Below are 13,192 nucleotides of genomic sequence, written 5' to 3'. Positions count from 1 at the left end.
TTGCTGATGTTATTCGCAATGCATTTATCTAAATCGTTGATGTAATTCGTAAACAGCTGTGGTCCCAATACCGAGCCCTGTGGCACCCCACTAGTCACCACATGCCATTCCGAGAAACACCCATTCACCACTACCCTTTGCTTTCTATCTGCCAACCAGTTTTCTATTCATGTCAATATCCTATCCCCAATGCCATGAGCTGTGATTTTACCCACCAATCTCCTATGTGGGCCCTTATCAAATGCCTTCTGAAAATCGAGGTACACTACATCTTCTGGATCTCCCTTGTCCAACATCCTGGTTACATCATCGAAAAACTCCAACAGATTAGTCAAGCATGATTTGCCCTTGGTAAATCCATGCTGGCTCGGCGCAATCCTATCACTGCTATCTAGATATGCCACTATTTCATCTTTAGTAATGGACCATTGCATCTTCCCCACTACTATTGTTAGGCTGACAGGACGATAGTTCTCTGTTTCCCCCCTCCTTCCTTTCTTAAAAAGTGGGATAACATTAGTCATTCTCCAATCCTCAGGAACTGATCCTGAATCTAAGGAACATTTTAAAATGACTACCAATGCATCCGCAATTTCCAGTGCCACCTCCTTTAGTACCCTTGGATGCAGACCATCTGGAGCTTGGGGATTTGTCAGCCTTCAGTCCCATCAGTCTACTCATCACCGTTTCCTTCCTAATGTCAATCTGTTTCCTTTCCTCTGTTACCCTATGTCCTTGGCCCACCCATACATCTGGGAGATTGCTTGTGTCTTCACCAGAGAAGACAGATCTAAAGTACTTATTAAATTCTTCTGCCATTTCTCTGTTTCCCATAACAATTTCACCCAATTCATTCTTCAAGGGCCCAGTATTGTACTTAACTAACTTCTTTCTCTTCACATACCTAAAAAAAGCTTTTGCTATCCTCTTTTATATTATTGGCTAGCTTGCGTTTGTAACTCATTTTTTCTCCGCGTATTGCCTTTTCCGTTAAGTTCTGTCGTTCCTTAAAAAAATTCCCAATCATTTGTTTCCCCACTCTGTCATACTCCTCTTTTTTTTAATGCTATGCAATCTCTGACTTCCTTTGTCAACCACTGTGGCCCCTTTCCTCCCTTTCAATCCTTCCTTCTCCGGGGGATGAACTGATTTTGCACCTTGTGCATTATTCCCAAGAATACCTGTCATTGCTCTTCTACTGTCTTTTCTGCTAGGATATCTGTCCATTTTACGTTGGCCAGCTCCTCCCTCATGGCTTCATAGTCTCCTTTGTTCAACTGCAACACTGACACCTCCGATCCGCCCTTAACCTTCTCAAATTGCAGATAAAAACTTATATTAAGGTCACTACCTCCTAATGGCTCCTTTTCTTCAAGATCGCTTATCAAATCCTGTTCATTACATAACACTAAATCCAGAATATCCTTGTCCCTGGTCGACTCTCGTACAAGCTGTTCCAAGAATGCATCCCGTAGGCACTCTACAAACTCCCTATCCTGGGGTCCAGCACCAACCTGATTCTCCCAGTTCACCTGCATGTTGAAATCCCCCATAACTACTGCGACATTACCTTTGCCAGATGTCAATGTTAACTTCCTATTCAACTTGCACCCAATATCCATGCTACTGTTTGAGGGCCTATAGACAAGACCCATTAGGGTCTTTTTGCCCTTACTGTTCGTCAGTTCTATCTACACAGACTCTACTTCTCCTGATCCTATGTACCCCCTTGCAAAGTACTGAATCTCATTCCTCACCAACAGGGCCACCCTACCCCCTCTGCCCACATTTCTGTCCCTACGATAGCACGTATACCCTTGTACATTCATTTCATTGTACATTATACCCTTGTACATTAAATAGTTGAATAGAATTCTAAAGTGACTTTGTTTGCGTGACTGAGAGTGAAACTTCGAACCGGTTGGATTTGGTTTCAGCAGAAAATCCGCTCCCTGTTCTGAGGAATGTGCTGTTTAAAGACAGACCCTCACAGAAAAGCAACCCACACATTCTAACTCACTCAATGGTATTGCCTCTTCCCTCTTCCTTTCCAGTTCTACTGAAGGGTCTCGGCCCGAAACGTTCCCTTTGTATTCAGTTCCATACATACTGCCCGGATCTGCTGAGTTAATCCGGTTAGTAGCAGAGTGGAGCAGCGGAAGCGTGGTGGGTCCATAATCCAGGGGTCGATGGATCGAAACCATCCTCTGCCATATTCTCTACTTGCGCATCCTTGTGTTTCTGAACACCCACGCTCAGTCCGTCAGAGAAAGCAGGACCTCCCACTGGCCACACATTTTAATTCCACGTCCCATTCCCATTCTGATATGTCTGTCCATGGCCTCCTCTACTTCAAGATGAAGCCACACTCAGGTTGGAGGAACAACACCTGATATTACAACCTGATGGTATGACTATTGATTACTCTTTTTATTGAAACTGAATATTGATTACTATTGATTAACTTCTGTTAATGCCCCTCCTCTCCTTCTTTCCCCATACTTTATCTATCTAACATTTAGTTATTTAAGACGTGAGGGTACGCGAGGGCAGATCCAGGTGTGGGGGAGCACATGCGTGACGTTAGGCGCAAAGGTGAGTCTGTGTGACGTCCCCTGTAAGGGAACGCTCGCATTTAAAAGCACCTTAATTGGCATTCCTTATGATTTCAGTGGGACAACAACATTAATCACGGGTTTCATCACTGAATCCAGTGTTGTGGGATGTAAAGTCCCCTGTTATGTGTCCGGCTGTGCCGTGTTGTTGGTGGAGTGGGCAGCGTGGTGTTTGTCACGATTCGGGTCACAACACCAGAATTCCTAGCGGGGTCCACACACAGTGTATTAGTCAACAGAAATCTTCCCGTCCCTGCAGTCTTTGTCTCCCGGTTAACTCAACACCCTGACAGTGTGGACCATAGACACCCCTTCCTCTCAGAGTCAAGGGATCATTCAGACAGCTGATCGCTGAGAGGAATTATATTTATTGGTCATTAAAGTTGGCCCAGATTCGTTTGGACGGATTTGATGTGGAGTTCGGGGTGTCACAGTGAAAGGGCCGGACGGCCGAAATCTTTCCATTGTCCAAACATCCTTACAGGTGAGGCGACACTTCACCTGTGAATCTTCCGGGGTCCCCTGTTGTGTCCGCTGCTCCCGATGCGGCCGCCTCGACACTGGTGACACCGGCTCCTCCGCAGTTGTGCGGGGTAGGAGTGTTTTTTTTTTATCGGGGGTCGATATTATTGTTCACTTTTGTGCGGAGGGTTGGGTTTTGGGGTTTGATTATTGGGGTCCCGCTCTTCTTGATCCGGTGGGTGGGGTAGAAGTTTGATTTTTCTCTGTGAACGACTTTCATTCTCTTTCTTTGATTCGTGGTTCTCTGGAGAAAGAAAAAACTAAGCGTTATTTAGGGATACCTGCTTTAATAATAAACTAACCTTTGAACTATCCACTCCGAGCGGGACTTCCCGGTGTCCAAACATATTCATTCTGCTTTCCATTCCCTTTGCTACCCGGCCTGCTGTGTTCGGCCAGCATTTTGTTTGTGTTGCTTTGGATTTCCAGAATCTGCAGACTTTGTCGTGTTTGTGATTTACCTCTCCGTTGTCCCTCCCGCCTCCGGCCACTGATGGCGCTGTAAGGATCTCCGGCCACTGGTGGCGCTGTATGGATCTCCGGCCACTGGTGGCGCTATATGGATCTCCGGCCACTGGTGGCGCTGTGCGGACCACCGGCCGTCGGCGACGATGTGCAGACCTCCGGCCGCCGGTGGCGCTGGGGAGAAACGCTGCTGAACGCATGCGCGGTGCCGAGTGCCGTTGTTGTTGGCGGTTCTCCGATTCGAGCAGGGGTAAGTAGGGAATGATCCCGGTGTTGTGTAACTCGGGGGCCGGTTGCATTGGGAAAGGGCCGGGCCCGAGCTCTGCCGGACGGCTGGAGCAGGGGTGCAGTGGTAATGTTTTAGCTGTGGGGGTGGGGGGTGCGGGAGATTGCTTGATTGATAAGTTCGTGGCCTAAGTTGGAAGGCCTGAAGTTATACAGCTCTCGGTGCCTGCACGTGTAGTTCAATTCTTTGAGTGATTATGCAGAAAGTTTGAAGTTAATAACTTTTGTGGTATTTCTGTTTCAGATAATTGAAAATTGCTAGGTTTTGTAAAATTGACTCCTTCCACCTTAGGCCATGAACTTATCAATCACTTCCAGTTTGTGATATCCAATTTGTGTACATGCTCATTTCATTTACTGTGCAACTGCCTTGCCACATTCGTGCAATGAGCAGGTGCACAAATTTGATGTGACATACATAGGGCTTCCTATAATGGCAAGCAGTAAACCAAGGTGAAAGAAATATATGAATTCCAGAGCTCCACAGAAATATAGTGATAGCTAAGACATTAACAAGATTACAGCCTATCATTACATTTCAGTGTATAACTGGTAAAATTAACCATATAATACTTAATTTAATAATATGACAAAGTATTGCATGGTTGCACTTAACCGATTATCATAACATATAATTATCAAGCAAGTAAAATAACTTTGCTTTGAAGCCCAAGTGTTGTTAGTGAGAAAAATTTACTTTAGGATTACTGAGTAATCCACGGACCACCATAGATGTAGCCTTACTAATACGAGTGATTCGGAGCAGACGGCAGGGCCCGCAGCACTTAGCAGTGTTCCTCAGAGGTATGAAAATGACAGAAATAAAGCAATTCATTTTTTACACCTTTAGCCACCTAAATTGGAACCAAGTAATCAAGTATGAAAAAATAAACTCTGATGAACTATTGCAAAAGCCACGAATATTGCTGAATACTAGTCTCAAAAGTGGTAGGTTGGCAACTCTGCCTCGTACCATTTCTCTCGCAGAAATGGTTGGATGGGAAGTGTACCTGTGAGTGTCGATACAATATCCTCACACGTCGGGTGTTATGTGGTTCGACCTTTACAGGTCCTGTTTAGTCTTTAAATATATAAAAAGTTAAAGAAGTTTGAATCTTTACATAAATTATTATCACATTTATACAAATAGAAAATATCGTAGTTTGGAAGTGACAAATGTTAACGGGAGGGCAGCAACCATTTGGGAGTTTTGGAAATGCATTTCATCTCATTCATTGCCTCACTAAATTACTCTTTTTCCTATCAACACAAAGAGAAAAAGAGCCTCTTTCCCATCAGCTACAGTTGGTGGAGCGAGGCCAAGGGGTTGATCCGCTATTAATGATAGTTGAAATGACGTAAAACTACCTTATAGCCCAGAAATGTTTTTTTTTTCCATTTAGCTTGTAAAACAAAACTAAATTTATCCAGGTGTAGAAGAGGATTTTGGATGATTAGCTTGTGTATTTGATCAAAATCAGGAAGAAGATGAGCGAGCAGTGAATTTTTCTTTCATTGTTTTCAACTTCTAAACTTGGGTTTCTATGTTCATTCCTTGCTTAATATAGCTCCTTCCTGGAATCCAATGGTACCCGTTGGAAAGAGCAGGAAAATGCTTACACTTCTGTGCAGGTATTTCCCAGCTTCCTTGGACAATGGGTCGAGCGAGAAGGAATTTCACAAATACCTAAATAAAAAACAGTCACAGCTCCAGGATTTCACCAAAAACGATCAAATATCCTAATGTTATTACTGGTACTTTTCCCCACCAGCCAACACCCCAACTTCCCAACCCCCTGCTTCAGTAGAATTCCCTCTATTTAATATGTGGCTGCTGTTAAATTACCCACATGTTTATTTTGACTTTTTTACAGAGGTGTTGGAGCGGTGGTCCGGTGAGCTCTGGTAGCACTGCACCCCTGAATGTATGATCCCTTCTCCCACCTGGTTCCCTCTGCTCATCTCTGCTCATCTTGTTCAATCTCTGTGCAGTCTCCTAATCCCATCTTCCTGCTTCAGTGATTTACATCTCCCATCTGGGTCATCTTCGGTCCACCCTGTATCCCACCAGCTCAATGTTATATATCAGCAATCTTTCCTCCAACCTCTGTCTTCATTGTGAAGTGTTCTTTTGATCCTTTGGCCTCGCTGAGTCATTTCCAGAATCAGTTATTGTTAGCTGGAATGCCGGAGGGTCATCAGGTCCCGGTTCTGTTGTGCATTGCTGTGGAGGTGCTCGTTTATGAACAGTGACGGGCTGACACACTGCAGCATTTTGCTGGCAGCAAAGAGTACTGGGAGAGTTGGTGCTTGGGCTCTAATCCAGTTATCGGCTGTCCAGGCAGATGGAACTGCTGGTGTTTTAGCTTTGACTTTGGTTTGAGCTTCTTCAGATGAGGCTGAATGCTCGTCCTGCAATGAAGCAGAAATTGCGAGCAGCTGGTCATTGTTTGTGGGGAAATCCCAGATTGCACTACCCAGTGTGAGATGTGGGGACGATGTGTGAGACTCTCAGGGTCGGTGAGTGGCAGATTAAGCTCTGTGAGTCTGTGAGGTTGGGTCCTGGGATATCATAGTTTTTAATCCAGCTAAAGTGGAATCAGGGATCGATCTGTTTGGGCTTGTGAGGTGTTGATCGAGTATTTCTGGTCTGGGATCAGATGTTTGTTTCTGGAGTTCCTTTGGAAGCAATGGCTGCCAATCTGAGGAGAGGATGAGTTCCCATTCCATCCTCACAGGGAGAGGCTGTGAGTAAATGGGCTGTTCCATGTTTACAACGGTAGAAATAGACCCTGAGTCTGGTGTTCAAACTGTGTTTGGAAATCACCCCTCACTGTTACACAGTGGAAATCAGGCAGCTGCGCTGGAGATCTGCACTAAAAACTGAAAATGTTTGAACTCAATCTGATGAAATGTTATTAATTGAATTGTATTGTAAGCTGTTCCTTACCTGCAGAGTCTTTCTGGTAATTCCAGTTTCTTTTTATTTCTTGGTTTATATTTCATGAAATGGACCTGTTTTAACCTGGAAATGAAAATGGCTGTGATAGTTTGTAGGCCTCCGTTGGAGTCTCTGCAGGTCTCCCCTCTCCACGCCAACGATGTTGTCCAAGGGAAGGGCATTAGGACCCATACAGCTTGGCACCAGTGTCGTCGCTCAAGGACACACATGCAGCCTCTGCCAAGGCTCGAACTAGCAACCTTCAGATCACTGGACCAACGCCTTAACCACTTGGCCACGCGCCAGCACATGTGATAGTAGAACAGTAATGAAAGCACAACTTTTCCCTGTCAATTATCCTGGAACCAATTTTTCTGTTTTTCCTGGAAATGTGTTCAGTACAGTGTTCCTAACAAGGTTTACATGAATAATCTCAGGAACGATCGGTGTTATGAATGAGGAGCATTTGATGGTTCTGGACCTGTGCTCAATGGTGTTGAGAGGGACGGTGGGGGTGGTGGAGGGATGTATGGTTAATAAACCTACCGAATGCTGAAAAGCCTGGATACAGTGGACATGGAGAGGATGTTTCCATTAGACACAGAGTCTGTGATCTGACAACACAGTCTCAGAATAAAGATGCTTCCCGTTAAAACTCAGATGAGAAACATTTTATGGCCAAAAGATGTCTGATCTGTGGAATTTGTTGCCACAGAGGTTGGTTGAGGCTGCCATTTGGGTATATTTGTGACAGATTAATATATTGGTAATTGCTGAGTAGCTTCAGGGTTACAGGAGGAAGGCAGGAATGTGGTGTTGGAATAAAAATCAGCCCTGGTTGTGTGGTGGGCAGACCAGATGGATCGAATCACCTAATTCTGTTCCTGTGTCGTATGTCTTACCGTGACTGAATGATGGCTCCTTCTTATCCCATATCGTCTGTGTCATGTGAGGGACAATAAAAGATTGTTTACTGAGGTCATTACGTCTGCCTTCAGTGTTTAAATTTCAGTGAGTTTTGTTCTTAGTAACATTACACAGAAATGTTTAGTTCTCCTTTTCATTATTAATGTGCTTCATTGTCTCTCTGTTTAAAGTTCGACCAGTGGTGAGAGATTTATTTGAAGAAAATCCCCAACTGGACGCAAACCACGACTGAAGACGAGGGAACAGCAACAAGTGAACCAGCCCGAGGACTGAGAGCACCGACTGGAGAGAACCCATCTGACTCGCAGATTCCAGTGATTCAGTCAGGAGAAAGTTTGGTGAGTCTCATTTACTCAAACACTGGTCCTTTAGACATTACATACCTGTACAAAGGAAGGGAGGAAGTAGTTGGGAGTGAGACTGAATGTGCCCAGCAGAACCAGTTGTGCCTCTGTCAGACCCAGTTGCAATCAATCCAGGTCTGGTAATGTGCTTCCAGCAGCCCAGCCCTTTGAAACCACTCCCATTCCCTCACAGTGGTTACTCAGTAAAAGATCTTGCATCCTGTGAAGTCGCTTTTGGTCAGATCTGAGTGGGGAGAGGGAAAGAGAGGGGAGTGTTTTTACTGACTGTCTTTCAAAAACAGTATTTGTTTCAACTTGCTGCAAACTCTCTCCCCATACCCTGTACTTTCTCAACCAAAGTATTGACATAGATTACAAGTAGCAATGGGTGTAACCCCAGGGAACGTCACTAAGCATGGAACTCGAGTCCAAGAAACAGCCTCTCACCATCACCCTCTGCCTCCTACCACCCAGCCATTCCCAGACTCTGGGGCTCTGTAACAAACTCAATGTTAACAGCAAGATTAGTCAGTGATTAAGATGATGAGAGAATTGTGGCCTCCTGAAAGGACATGCGAGCTGAGCTGTCTGATTCATTGGACCAGATCCACCCTCGTTGACAACGTAATTTACCCCTTGCCCATCCACCCAGGTCATGTTACTTCCGATCACCCACAGTACCTCAACCACCCTCCGTTCCGCCAGTGGCCCCACACCCTTCTGACCATTCACCCCACACCGACACATAGACAGGCCCCCTTCACCCACGTCCACCCTCCCAGCTTGGGGAACCAGAGCAGACTGATCCTGTGATCCCGACACAGTGCAAAACTAACACCAGGGATGCAAGACTGGAGAGCCCGGAGCCTCCAGCTGTCCGGCTCGGTCTCGGCCCTTTCCCACTGCAACCGGCCCTGGATTTACACAAACCCGAGATTAACACCTTCCTCACCGCCACCTGAACAGAGGAAACACCCGCATCAGCTGGGGTTGAGCTGCAGTTGGTCCCCATATGAGTTAAAACTCCCCGCTGTCGGATCTGGAGACCAGAATCGTACGCGGTAAAACCATATAACAAATACAGCACAGAAACAGGCCATCTCGGCATTCCTAGTGCGTGCCGAACGCTTACTCTCAACTAGTCCCACTGACCTGCACTCAGCCCATAATCCTCCATTCCTTTCCTGTCCATATACCTATACAATTTTTTTTTAAATGAAAAAATCGAACCTGCCTCTACCACTTCCACTGGAGGCTCGTTCCACACAGTTACCACTCTCTGAGTAAAGAAGTTACCCCTCATGTTACCCCTAACCTTTTGCCCCTTAACTCTCAACTCATGTCCTCTTGTTTGAATCTCCCCTACACTCAATGGAAAAAGCCTATCCACATCAACTCTATCAATCCCCGCATAATTTTAAATACTTCCATCAAGTCCCCCCTCAACCTTCTATGCTCCAAAGAATAAAGACCTAACTTGTTCAACCTTTCTCTGTAAATTAGGTGCTGAAACCCAGGTAACATTCTAGTAAATCTCTGTTCTCTGTTGACATCTTACGTATAATTTGGTGACCAGAACTGTATATAGTGCTCCAAATCTGGCCTCACCAATGCCTTGTACAATTTTAACATTACATCCCAACTCCTGTACTCAATGCTCAAAGGTCAGCATACCAAAAGCTTTCTTCATCACCACATGAGCTTCCTCCTTCAGGGAAATATGCACCATTATTCCTAGATTTCCTCACACTGTCTACAAGCTTTCTCTATTTGTGAACTAACCTCTTCTCTCCTAGTCTCTTCAATCTGATTCCCATCCCCCCAACCATTCTAGTTTAAAGTCTCCCCAGTAGCCTCCACAGATCTCCCCGCCAGGATATTGGTCCCCCTAGCTTTCAAGTGCAACCCATTCTTTTTGTACAGGTCACACCTGTCCCAAAAGAGGTCCCAAAGATCCAAAAACTTAAATCCCTGCCCCCTGCTTCAATCCCTCAGCCACACATTTATCCTCCACCTCATTCCATGACTACTGTCACTACCACGTGGCACAGGCAGTAATCCCGAGATTACTACTTTGCGGACCTTCTTCTCAAATCCCTTCCTAACTCCCTATATTCTCCTTTCAGGACCTCTTCCCTTTTCCTACCTATGTCATTGGTACCTATTTCTACCACGACCTCTGGCTCCTCACCCTCCCACTTCAGGATATCTTGGACGCGATCAGAAGTTTCCCGGACCCTGGCACCAGGGAGGCAAACTACCATCCAGATCTCCTGACTGCATCCACAGAATCACCTATCTGACTCCCTAACTATCGAGTCCCCTATTACTACTGCCTTCCTCTTCCTTTCCCTCCCCTTCTGAGCCACAGGGCTGGACTCTGTGCCAGAGGCACGGCCACAGTTGCTTCCCCCAGGTAGGCTGTTCACCCCCCCCACCCCCCGCAACAGTATTCAAACAGGAGTACTTATTGTCAAGGGGTACAGCCACTGGGGTACTCTCTAGTACCTGACTCTTCCCCTTCCCCTCCTAACCGTGACCCACTTGTCTACCTCCCATGGCCCCGGTGTGACCACCTGCCTGTAACTCCTCTCTATCAACTCCTCGCTCTCCCTGACCAGACGAAGGTCATCGAGCTGCAGCTCCAGTTCCCTGGTACAGACCCTTAGGAACTGCAGCTCGGCGCAGATGTGAATGTCCGGGAGGCTAGGAGACTCCGGGACCTCCCACATCCGACACCGAAAACAGCAAGCTGCCCTCACACTCATAATTCCCAGCATGGAACCGTAATCCCACGGTGGATTTGTTCGGTGAGTTGTGAACATACGTGATTAATGACTCTGCAACTGGGGACTGGATAAATAGTTAATCTAACAATTCTAATCAGACACACAGTCTCCTTGCCTTTCTCCCTCACCCCTAGCTACTTACCCCACTTCCCTCACCACACCCTCCTCACAGTCTTCCTCATTGGGGCCCTCTACTCCAGCCCTCCCTTCTTGCTCCCTCTCTCCCACACTCTCAACTCTCCCTCACCCCTTCCTTATCATCGCCCCCTCAATCATCCTTGCTTCCTCACCGCCTCTCTCCCTCCCGCTTCTCTCTTCCCTATCCCTCTCAGTTGCACTGCTACTTGACCAGTCTCCCACTCTCTTTCACCCCTTTCCTCGCGCTTTCGTTTTTTGCCACTCTCTCTACCCTCTAGTAATAAATCGTACTCCTCTCTCTTGTTTCTCTTCATCTCCTCACTCTGTCATGCCTCTCTTCATTTCTCTCTCCCTCTCTCCCCTATCCATGTTTCTCTTACTCTTCCATTCTCTCTTCCATCCCACAATCCTTGTCCCTACCCCTATCACCCACCAACTCGATCTCAGTCACCCTCTGTCTTCCCCTCTCCATCTCCTCCTCTCTCATGCACCTCAATCAAACTCGTCTCTCTCACTCAGTCGCCTCCACCACTCTGTAACCTCTTCCATTTCTAGCTCTCTCCCTCTCTGTCTCTCTCCCTACATCCCACCCTCCCCCCTCTCTCAAACACTCTCCCTGCTGGCTCCCGTATCCCATAGTGTCTTCCCCTCTTTCTCACCCTCCAAATCTACCACTCACCCCACGCATTCTCCCTCTTCGCTCCTTGTCAGTCCCACTCCTCCTCCTCCTCCCCCTCTCCCCCGTCACACCCCGCGCTCTCCACCCCAGTATGCAAACGCCTGGGCACCACTGGTCAAACTTCCTGTTACTATGAATAGTTCAGTGAGTAGAAGGTGAACTGGTCTCCAAAAGTCATAAAACTGACCAGTCTTATAGAGTCTCTCGAGGAAGTTATCAGGAAAGTGGATGAAGACAAGGCAGTGGATGTTGTCTACATGGATGTTAGCATGGATGTCCCTCATATGGGAGGTTGGTCAAGAATGTTCAGTCATTCAGCATTCAAGATTAGACAGGAAATCGGATGAGACAATGTCTTTGGGAGAAGCCAGAGTGTGGTAGCAGATGGTTGCCTCTCTGACTGGAGGACTGTGACTAGTGGTTGCCACAGAGATCAGTGCTGGATCTGTTGTTGTTTGTCATCTATATCAGTAATCTGGATGATAGTGTGGTTAACTGGATCAGCAGATTTGTGGATGACACCAAGACTGGTGGTGTAGTGGACAGCGAGGAAGACTATCAAGGCTTGCAGTGCGATCTGGACCCCCTGGGAAAATGGTTTGAGAAATGGAAAATAGGTGTTCCACTTTGGTCTGACCTACCAAGGGAGGCCTTTCACAATGACTGATCGGGCACGGAGGAGTGTTGTGTAAGAAAGGGACCTGGGAATACAAGTCCTTAATTCACTGGAAGTGGTCTCACAGTTAGATAGTGATGGAAAGAAAGATTTTAGCCCACTGGCCTTCATGAACCAAATATTGACAATATATAGATGTTATGTTGACTTGTAGAAGACATTGGTGAGGCTTAATTTAGAGTATTGTGTGTAGTTTTGGTCACCTGCCTACAGGAAAGCTGTAAAAGAGGTTCAGAGATTTCAGAGAAAATTCACAATAAAGTTGCCAGGTCTGGAGGACTTGGGTTATAAGGCAAGATTGAACAGGTCAGAACTTTATTCCTTCGAATGTAGCAGATTGAGGGGAGATTTGATTGTGATAGAGAGGAATAGATAGTGGAAATGCAAGCTGGCTTTCTCCACTGAGATTGGGTGGGACTACAACCAGAGGCCAGGGGTTAAGGGTGAAAGGTGAAATGTTAAGGAGAACATGAGGGGAAACTTCTTCGTACAGACGGTCATCCGGGTGTGGAATGAGCAGCCATCAGGAGTGGTGCATGCGAGCTGGATTTCAACATTTAAGAGGTTTGTGTAGATACCTGGATGGTAGAGGTGTGGGAGTGGGCAGTTTAAATAGTTCAGCACAAACTAGATGGCCCAAAGGACCTGTTTCTGTGTTCAACACGAGTGAATCTGCAGATGCTGGAAATAAATAAAAAAACACGAAATGCTGGCAAAACTCAGCAGGTCAGACAGCATCTATGGGAGGAGGTAATAATGACATTTTGGGCCGAAAAACTTCATCAGGAGTGGAGTAACATGGAATGGTCGA

At 46.3% G+C, this 13,192-nt stretch overlaps 1 protein-coding gene across 2 annotated transcripts in view; it reads left to right on the top strand.

Annotated features, from left to right (window-relative positions):
• Positions 1-3,827: 3,827 nt before the first annotated feature.
• LOC132386791 (gastrula zinc finger protein XlCGF8.2DB-like) overlaps positions 3,828-13,192 on the top strand; it is a 142,462-nt gene continuing 133,097 nt past the window's right edge. The window contains exons 1-2 of one of the 2 annotated variants that reach the window (XR_009509667.1): positions 3,828-3,852; positions 7,926-8,093. The gene's annotated coding sequence lies outside the window, so the exon portion shown is untranslated. Of the gene's footprint in view, positions 3,853-7,925; positions 8,094-13,192 lie in introns of those variants that run through there. The other variant, XM_059959136.1, reaches the window with a different exon arrangement.

Source organism: Hypanus sabinus, unplaced genomic scaffold, assembly GCF_030144855.1.
Source record: "Hypanus sabinus isolate sHypSab1 unplaced genomic scaffold, sHypSab1.hap1 scaffold_131, whole genome shotgun sequence".
In the NCBI taxonomy this organism is placed as follows: domain Eukaryota; kingdom Metazoa; phylum Chordata; class Chondrichthyes; order Myliobatiformes; family Dasyatidae; genus Hypanus; species Hypanus sabinus.
Note: the sequence above shows the minus strand (reverse complement) of the source record. Positions and strands in the feature narration are given on the sequence as shown.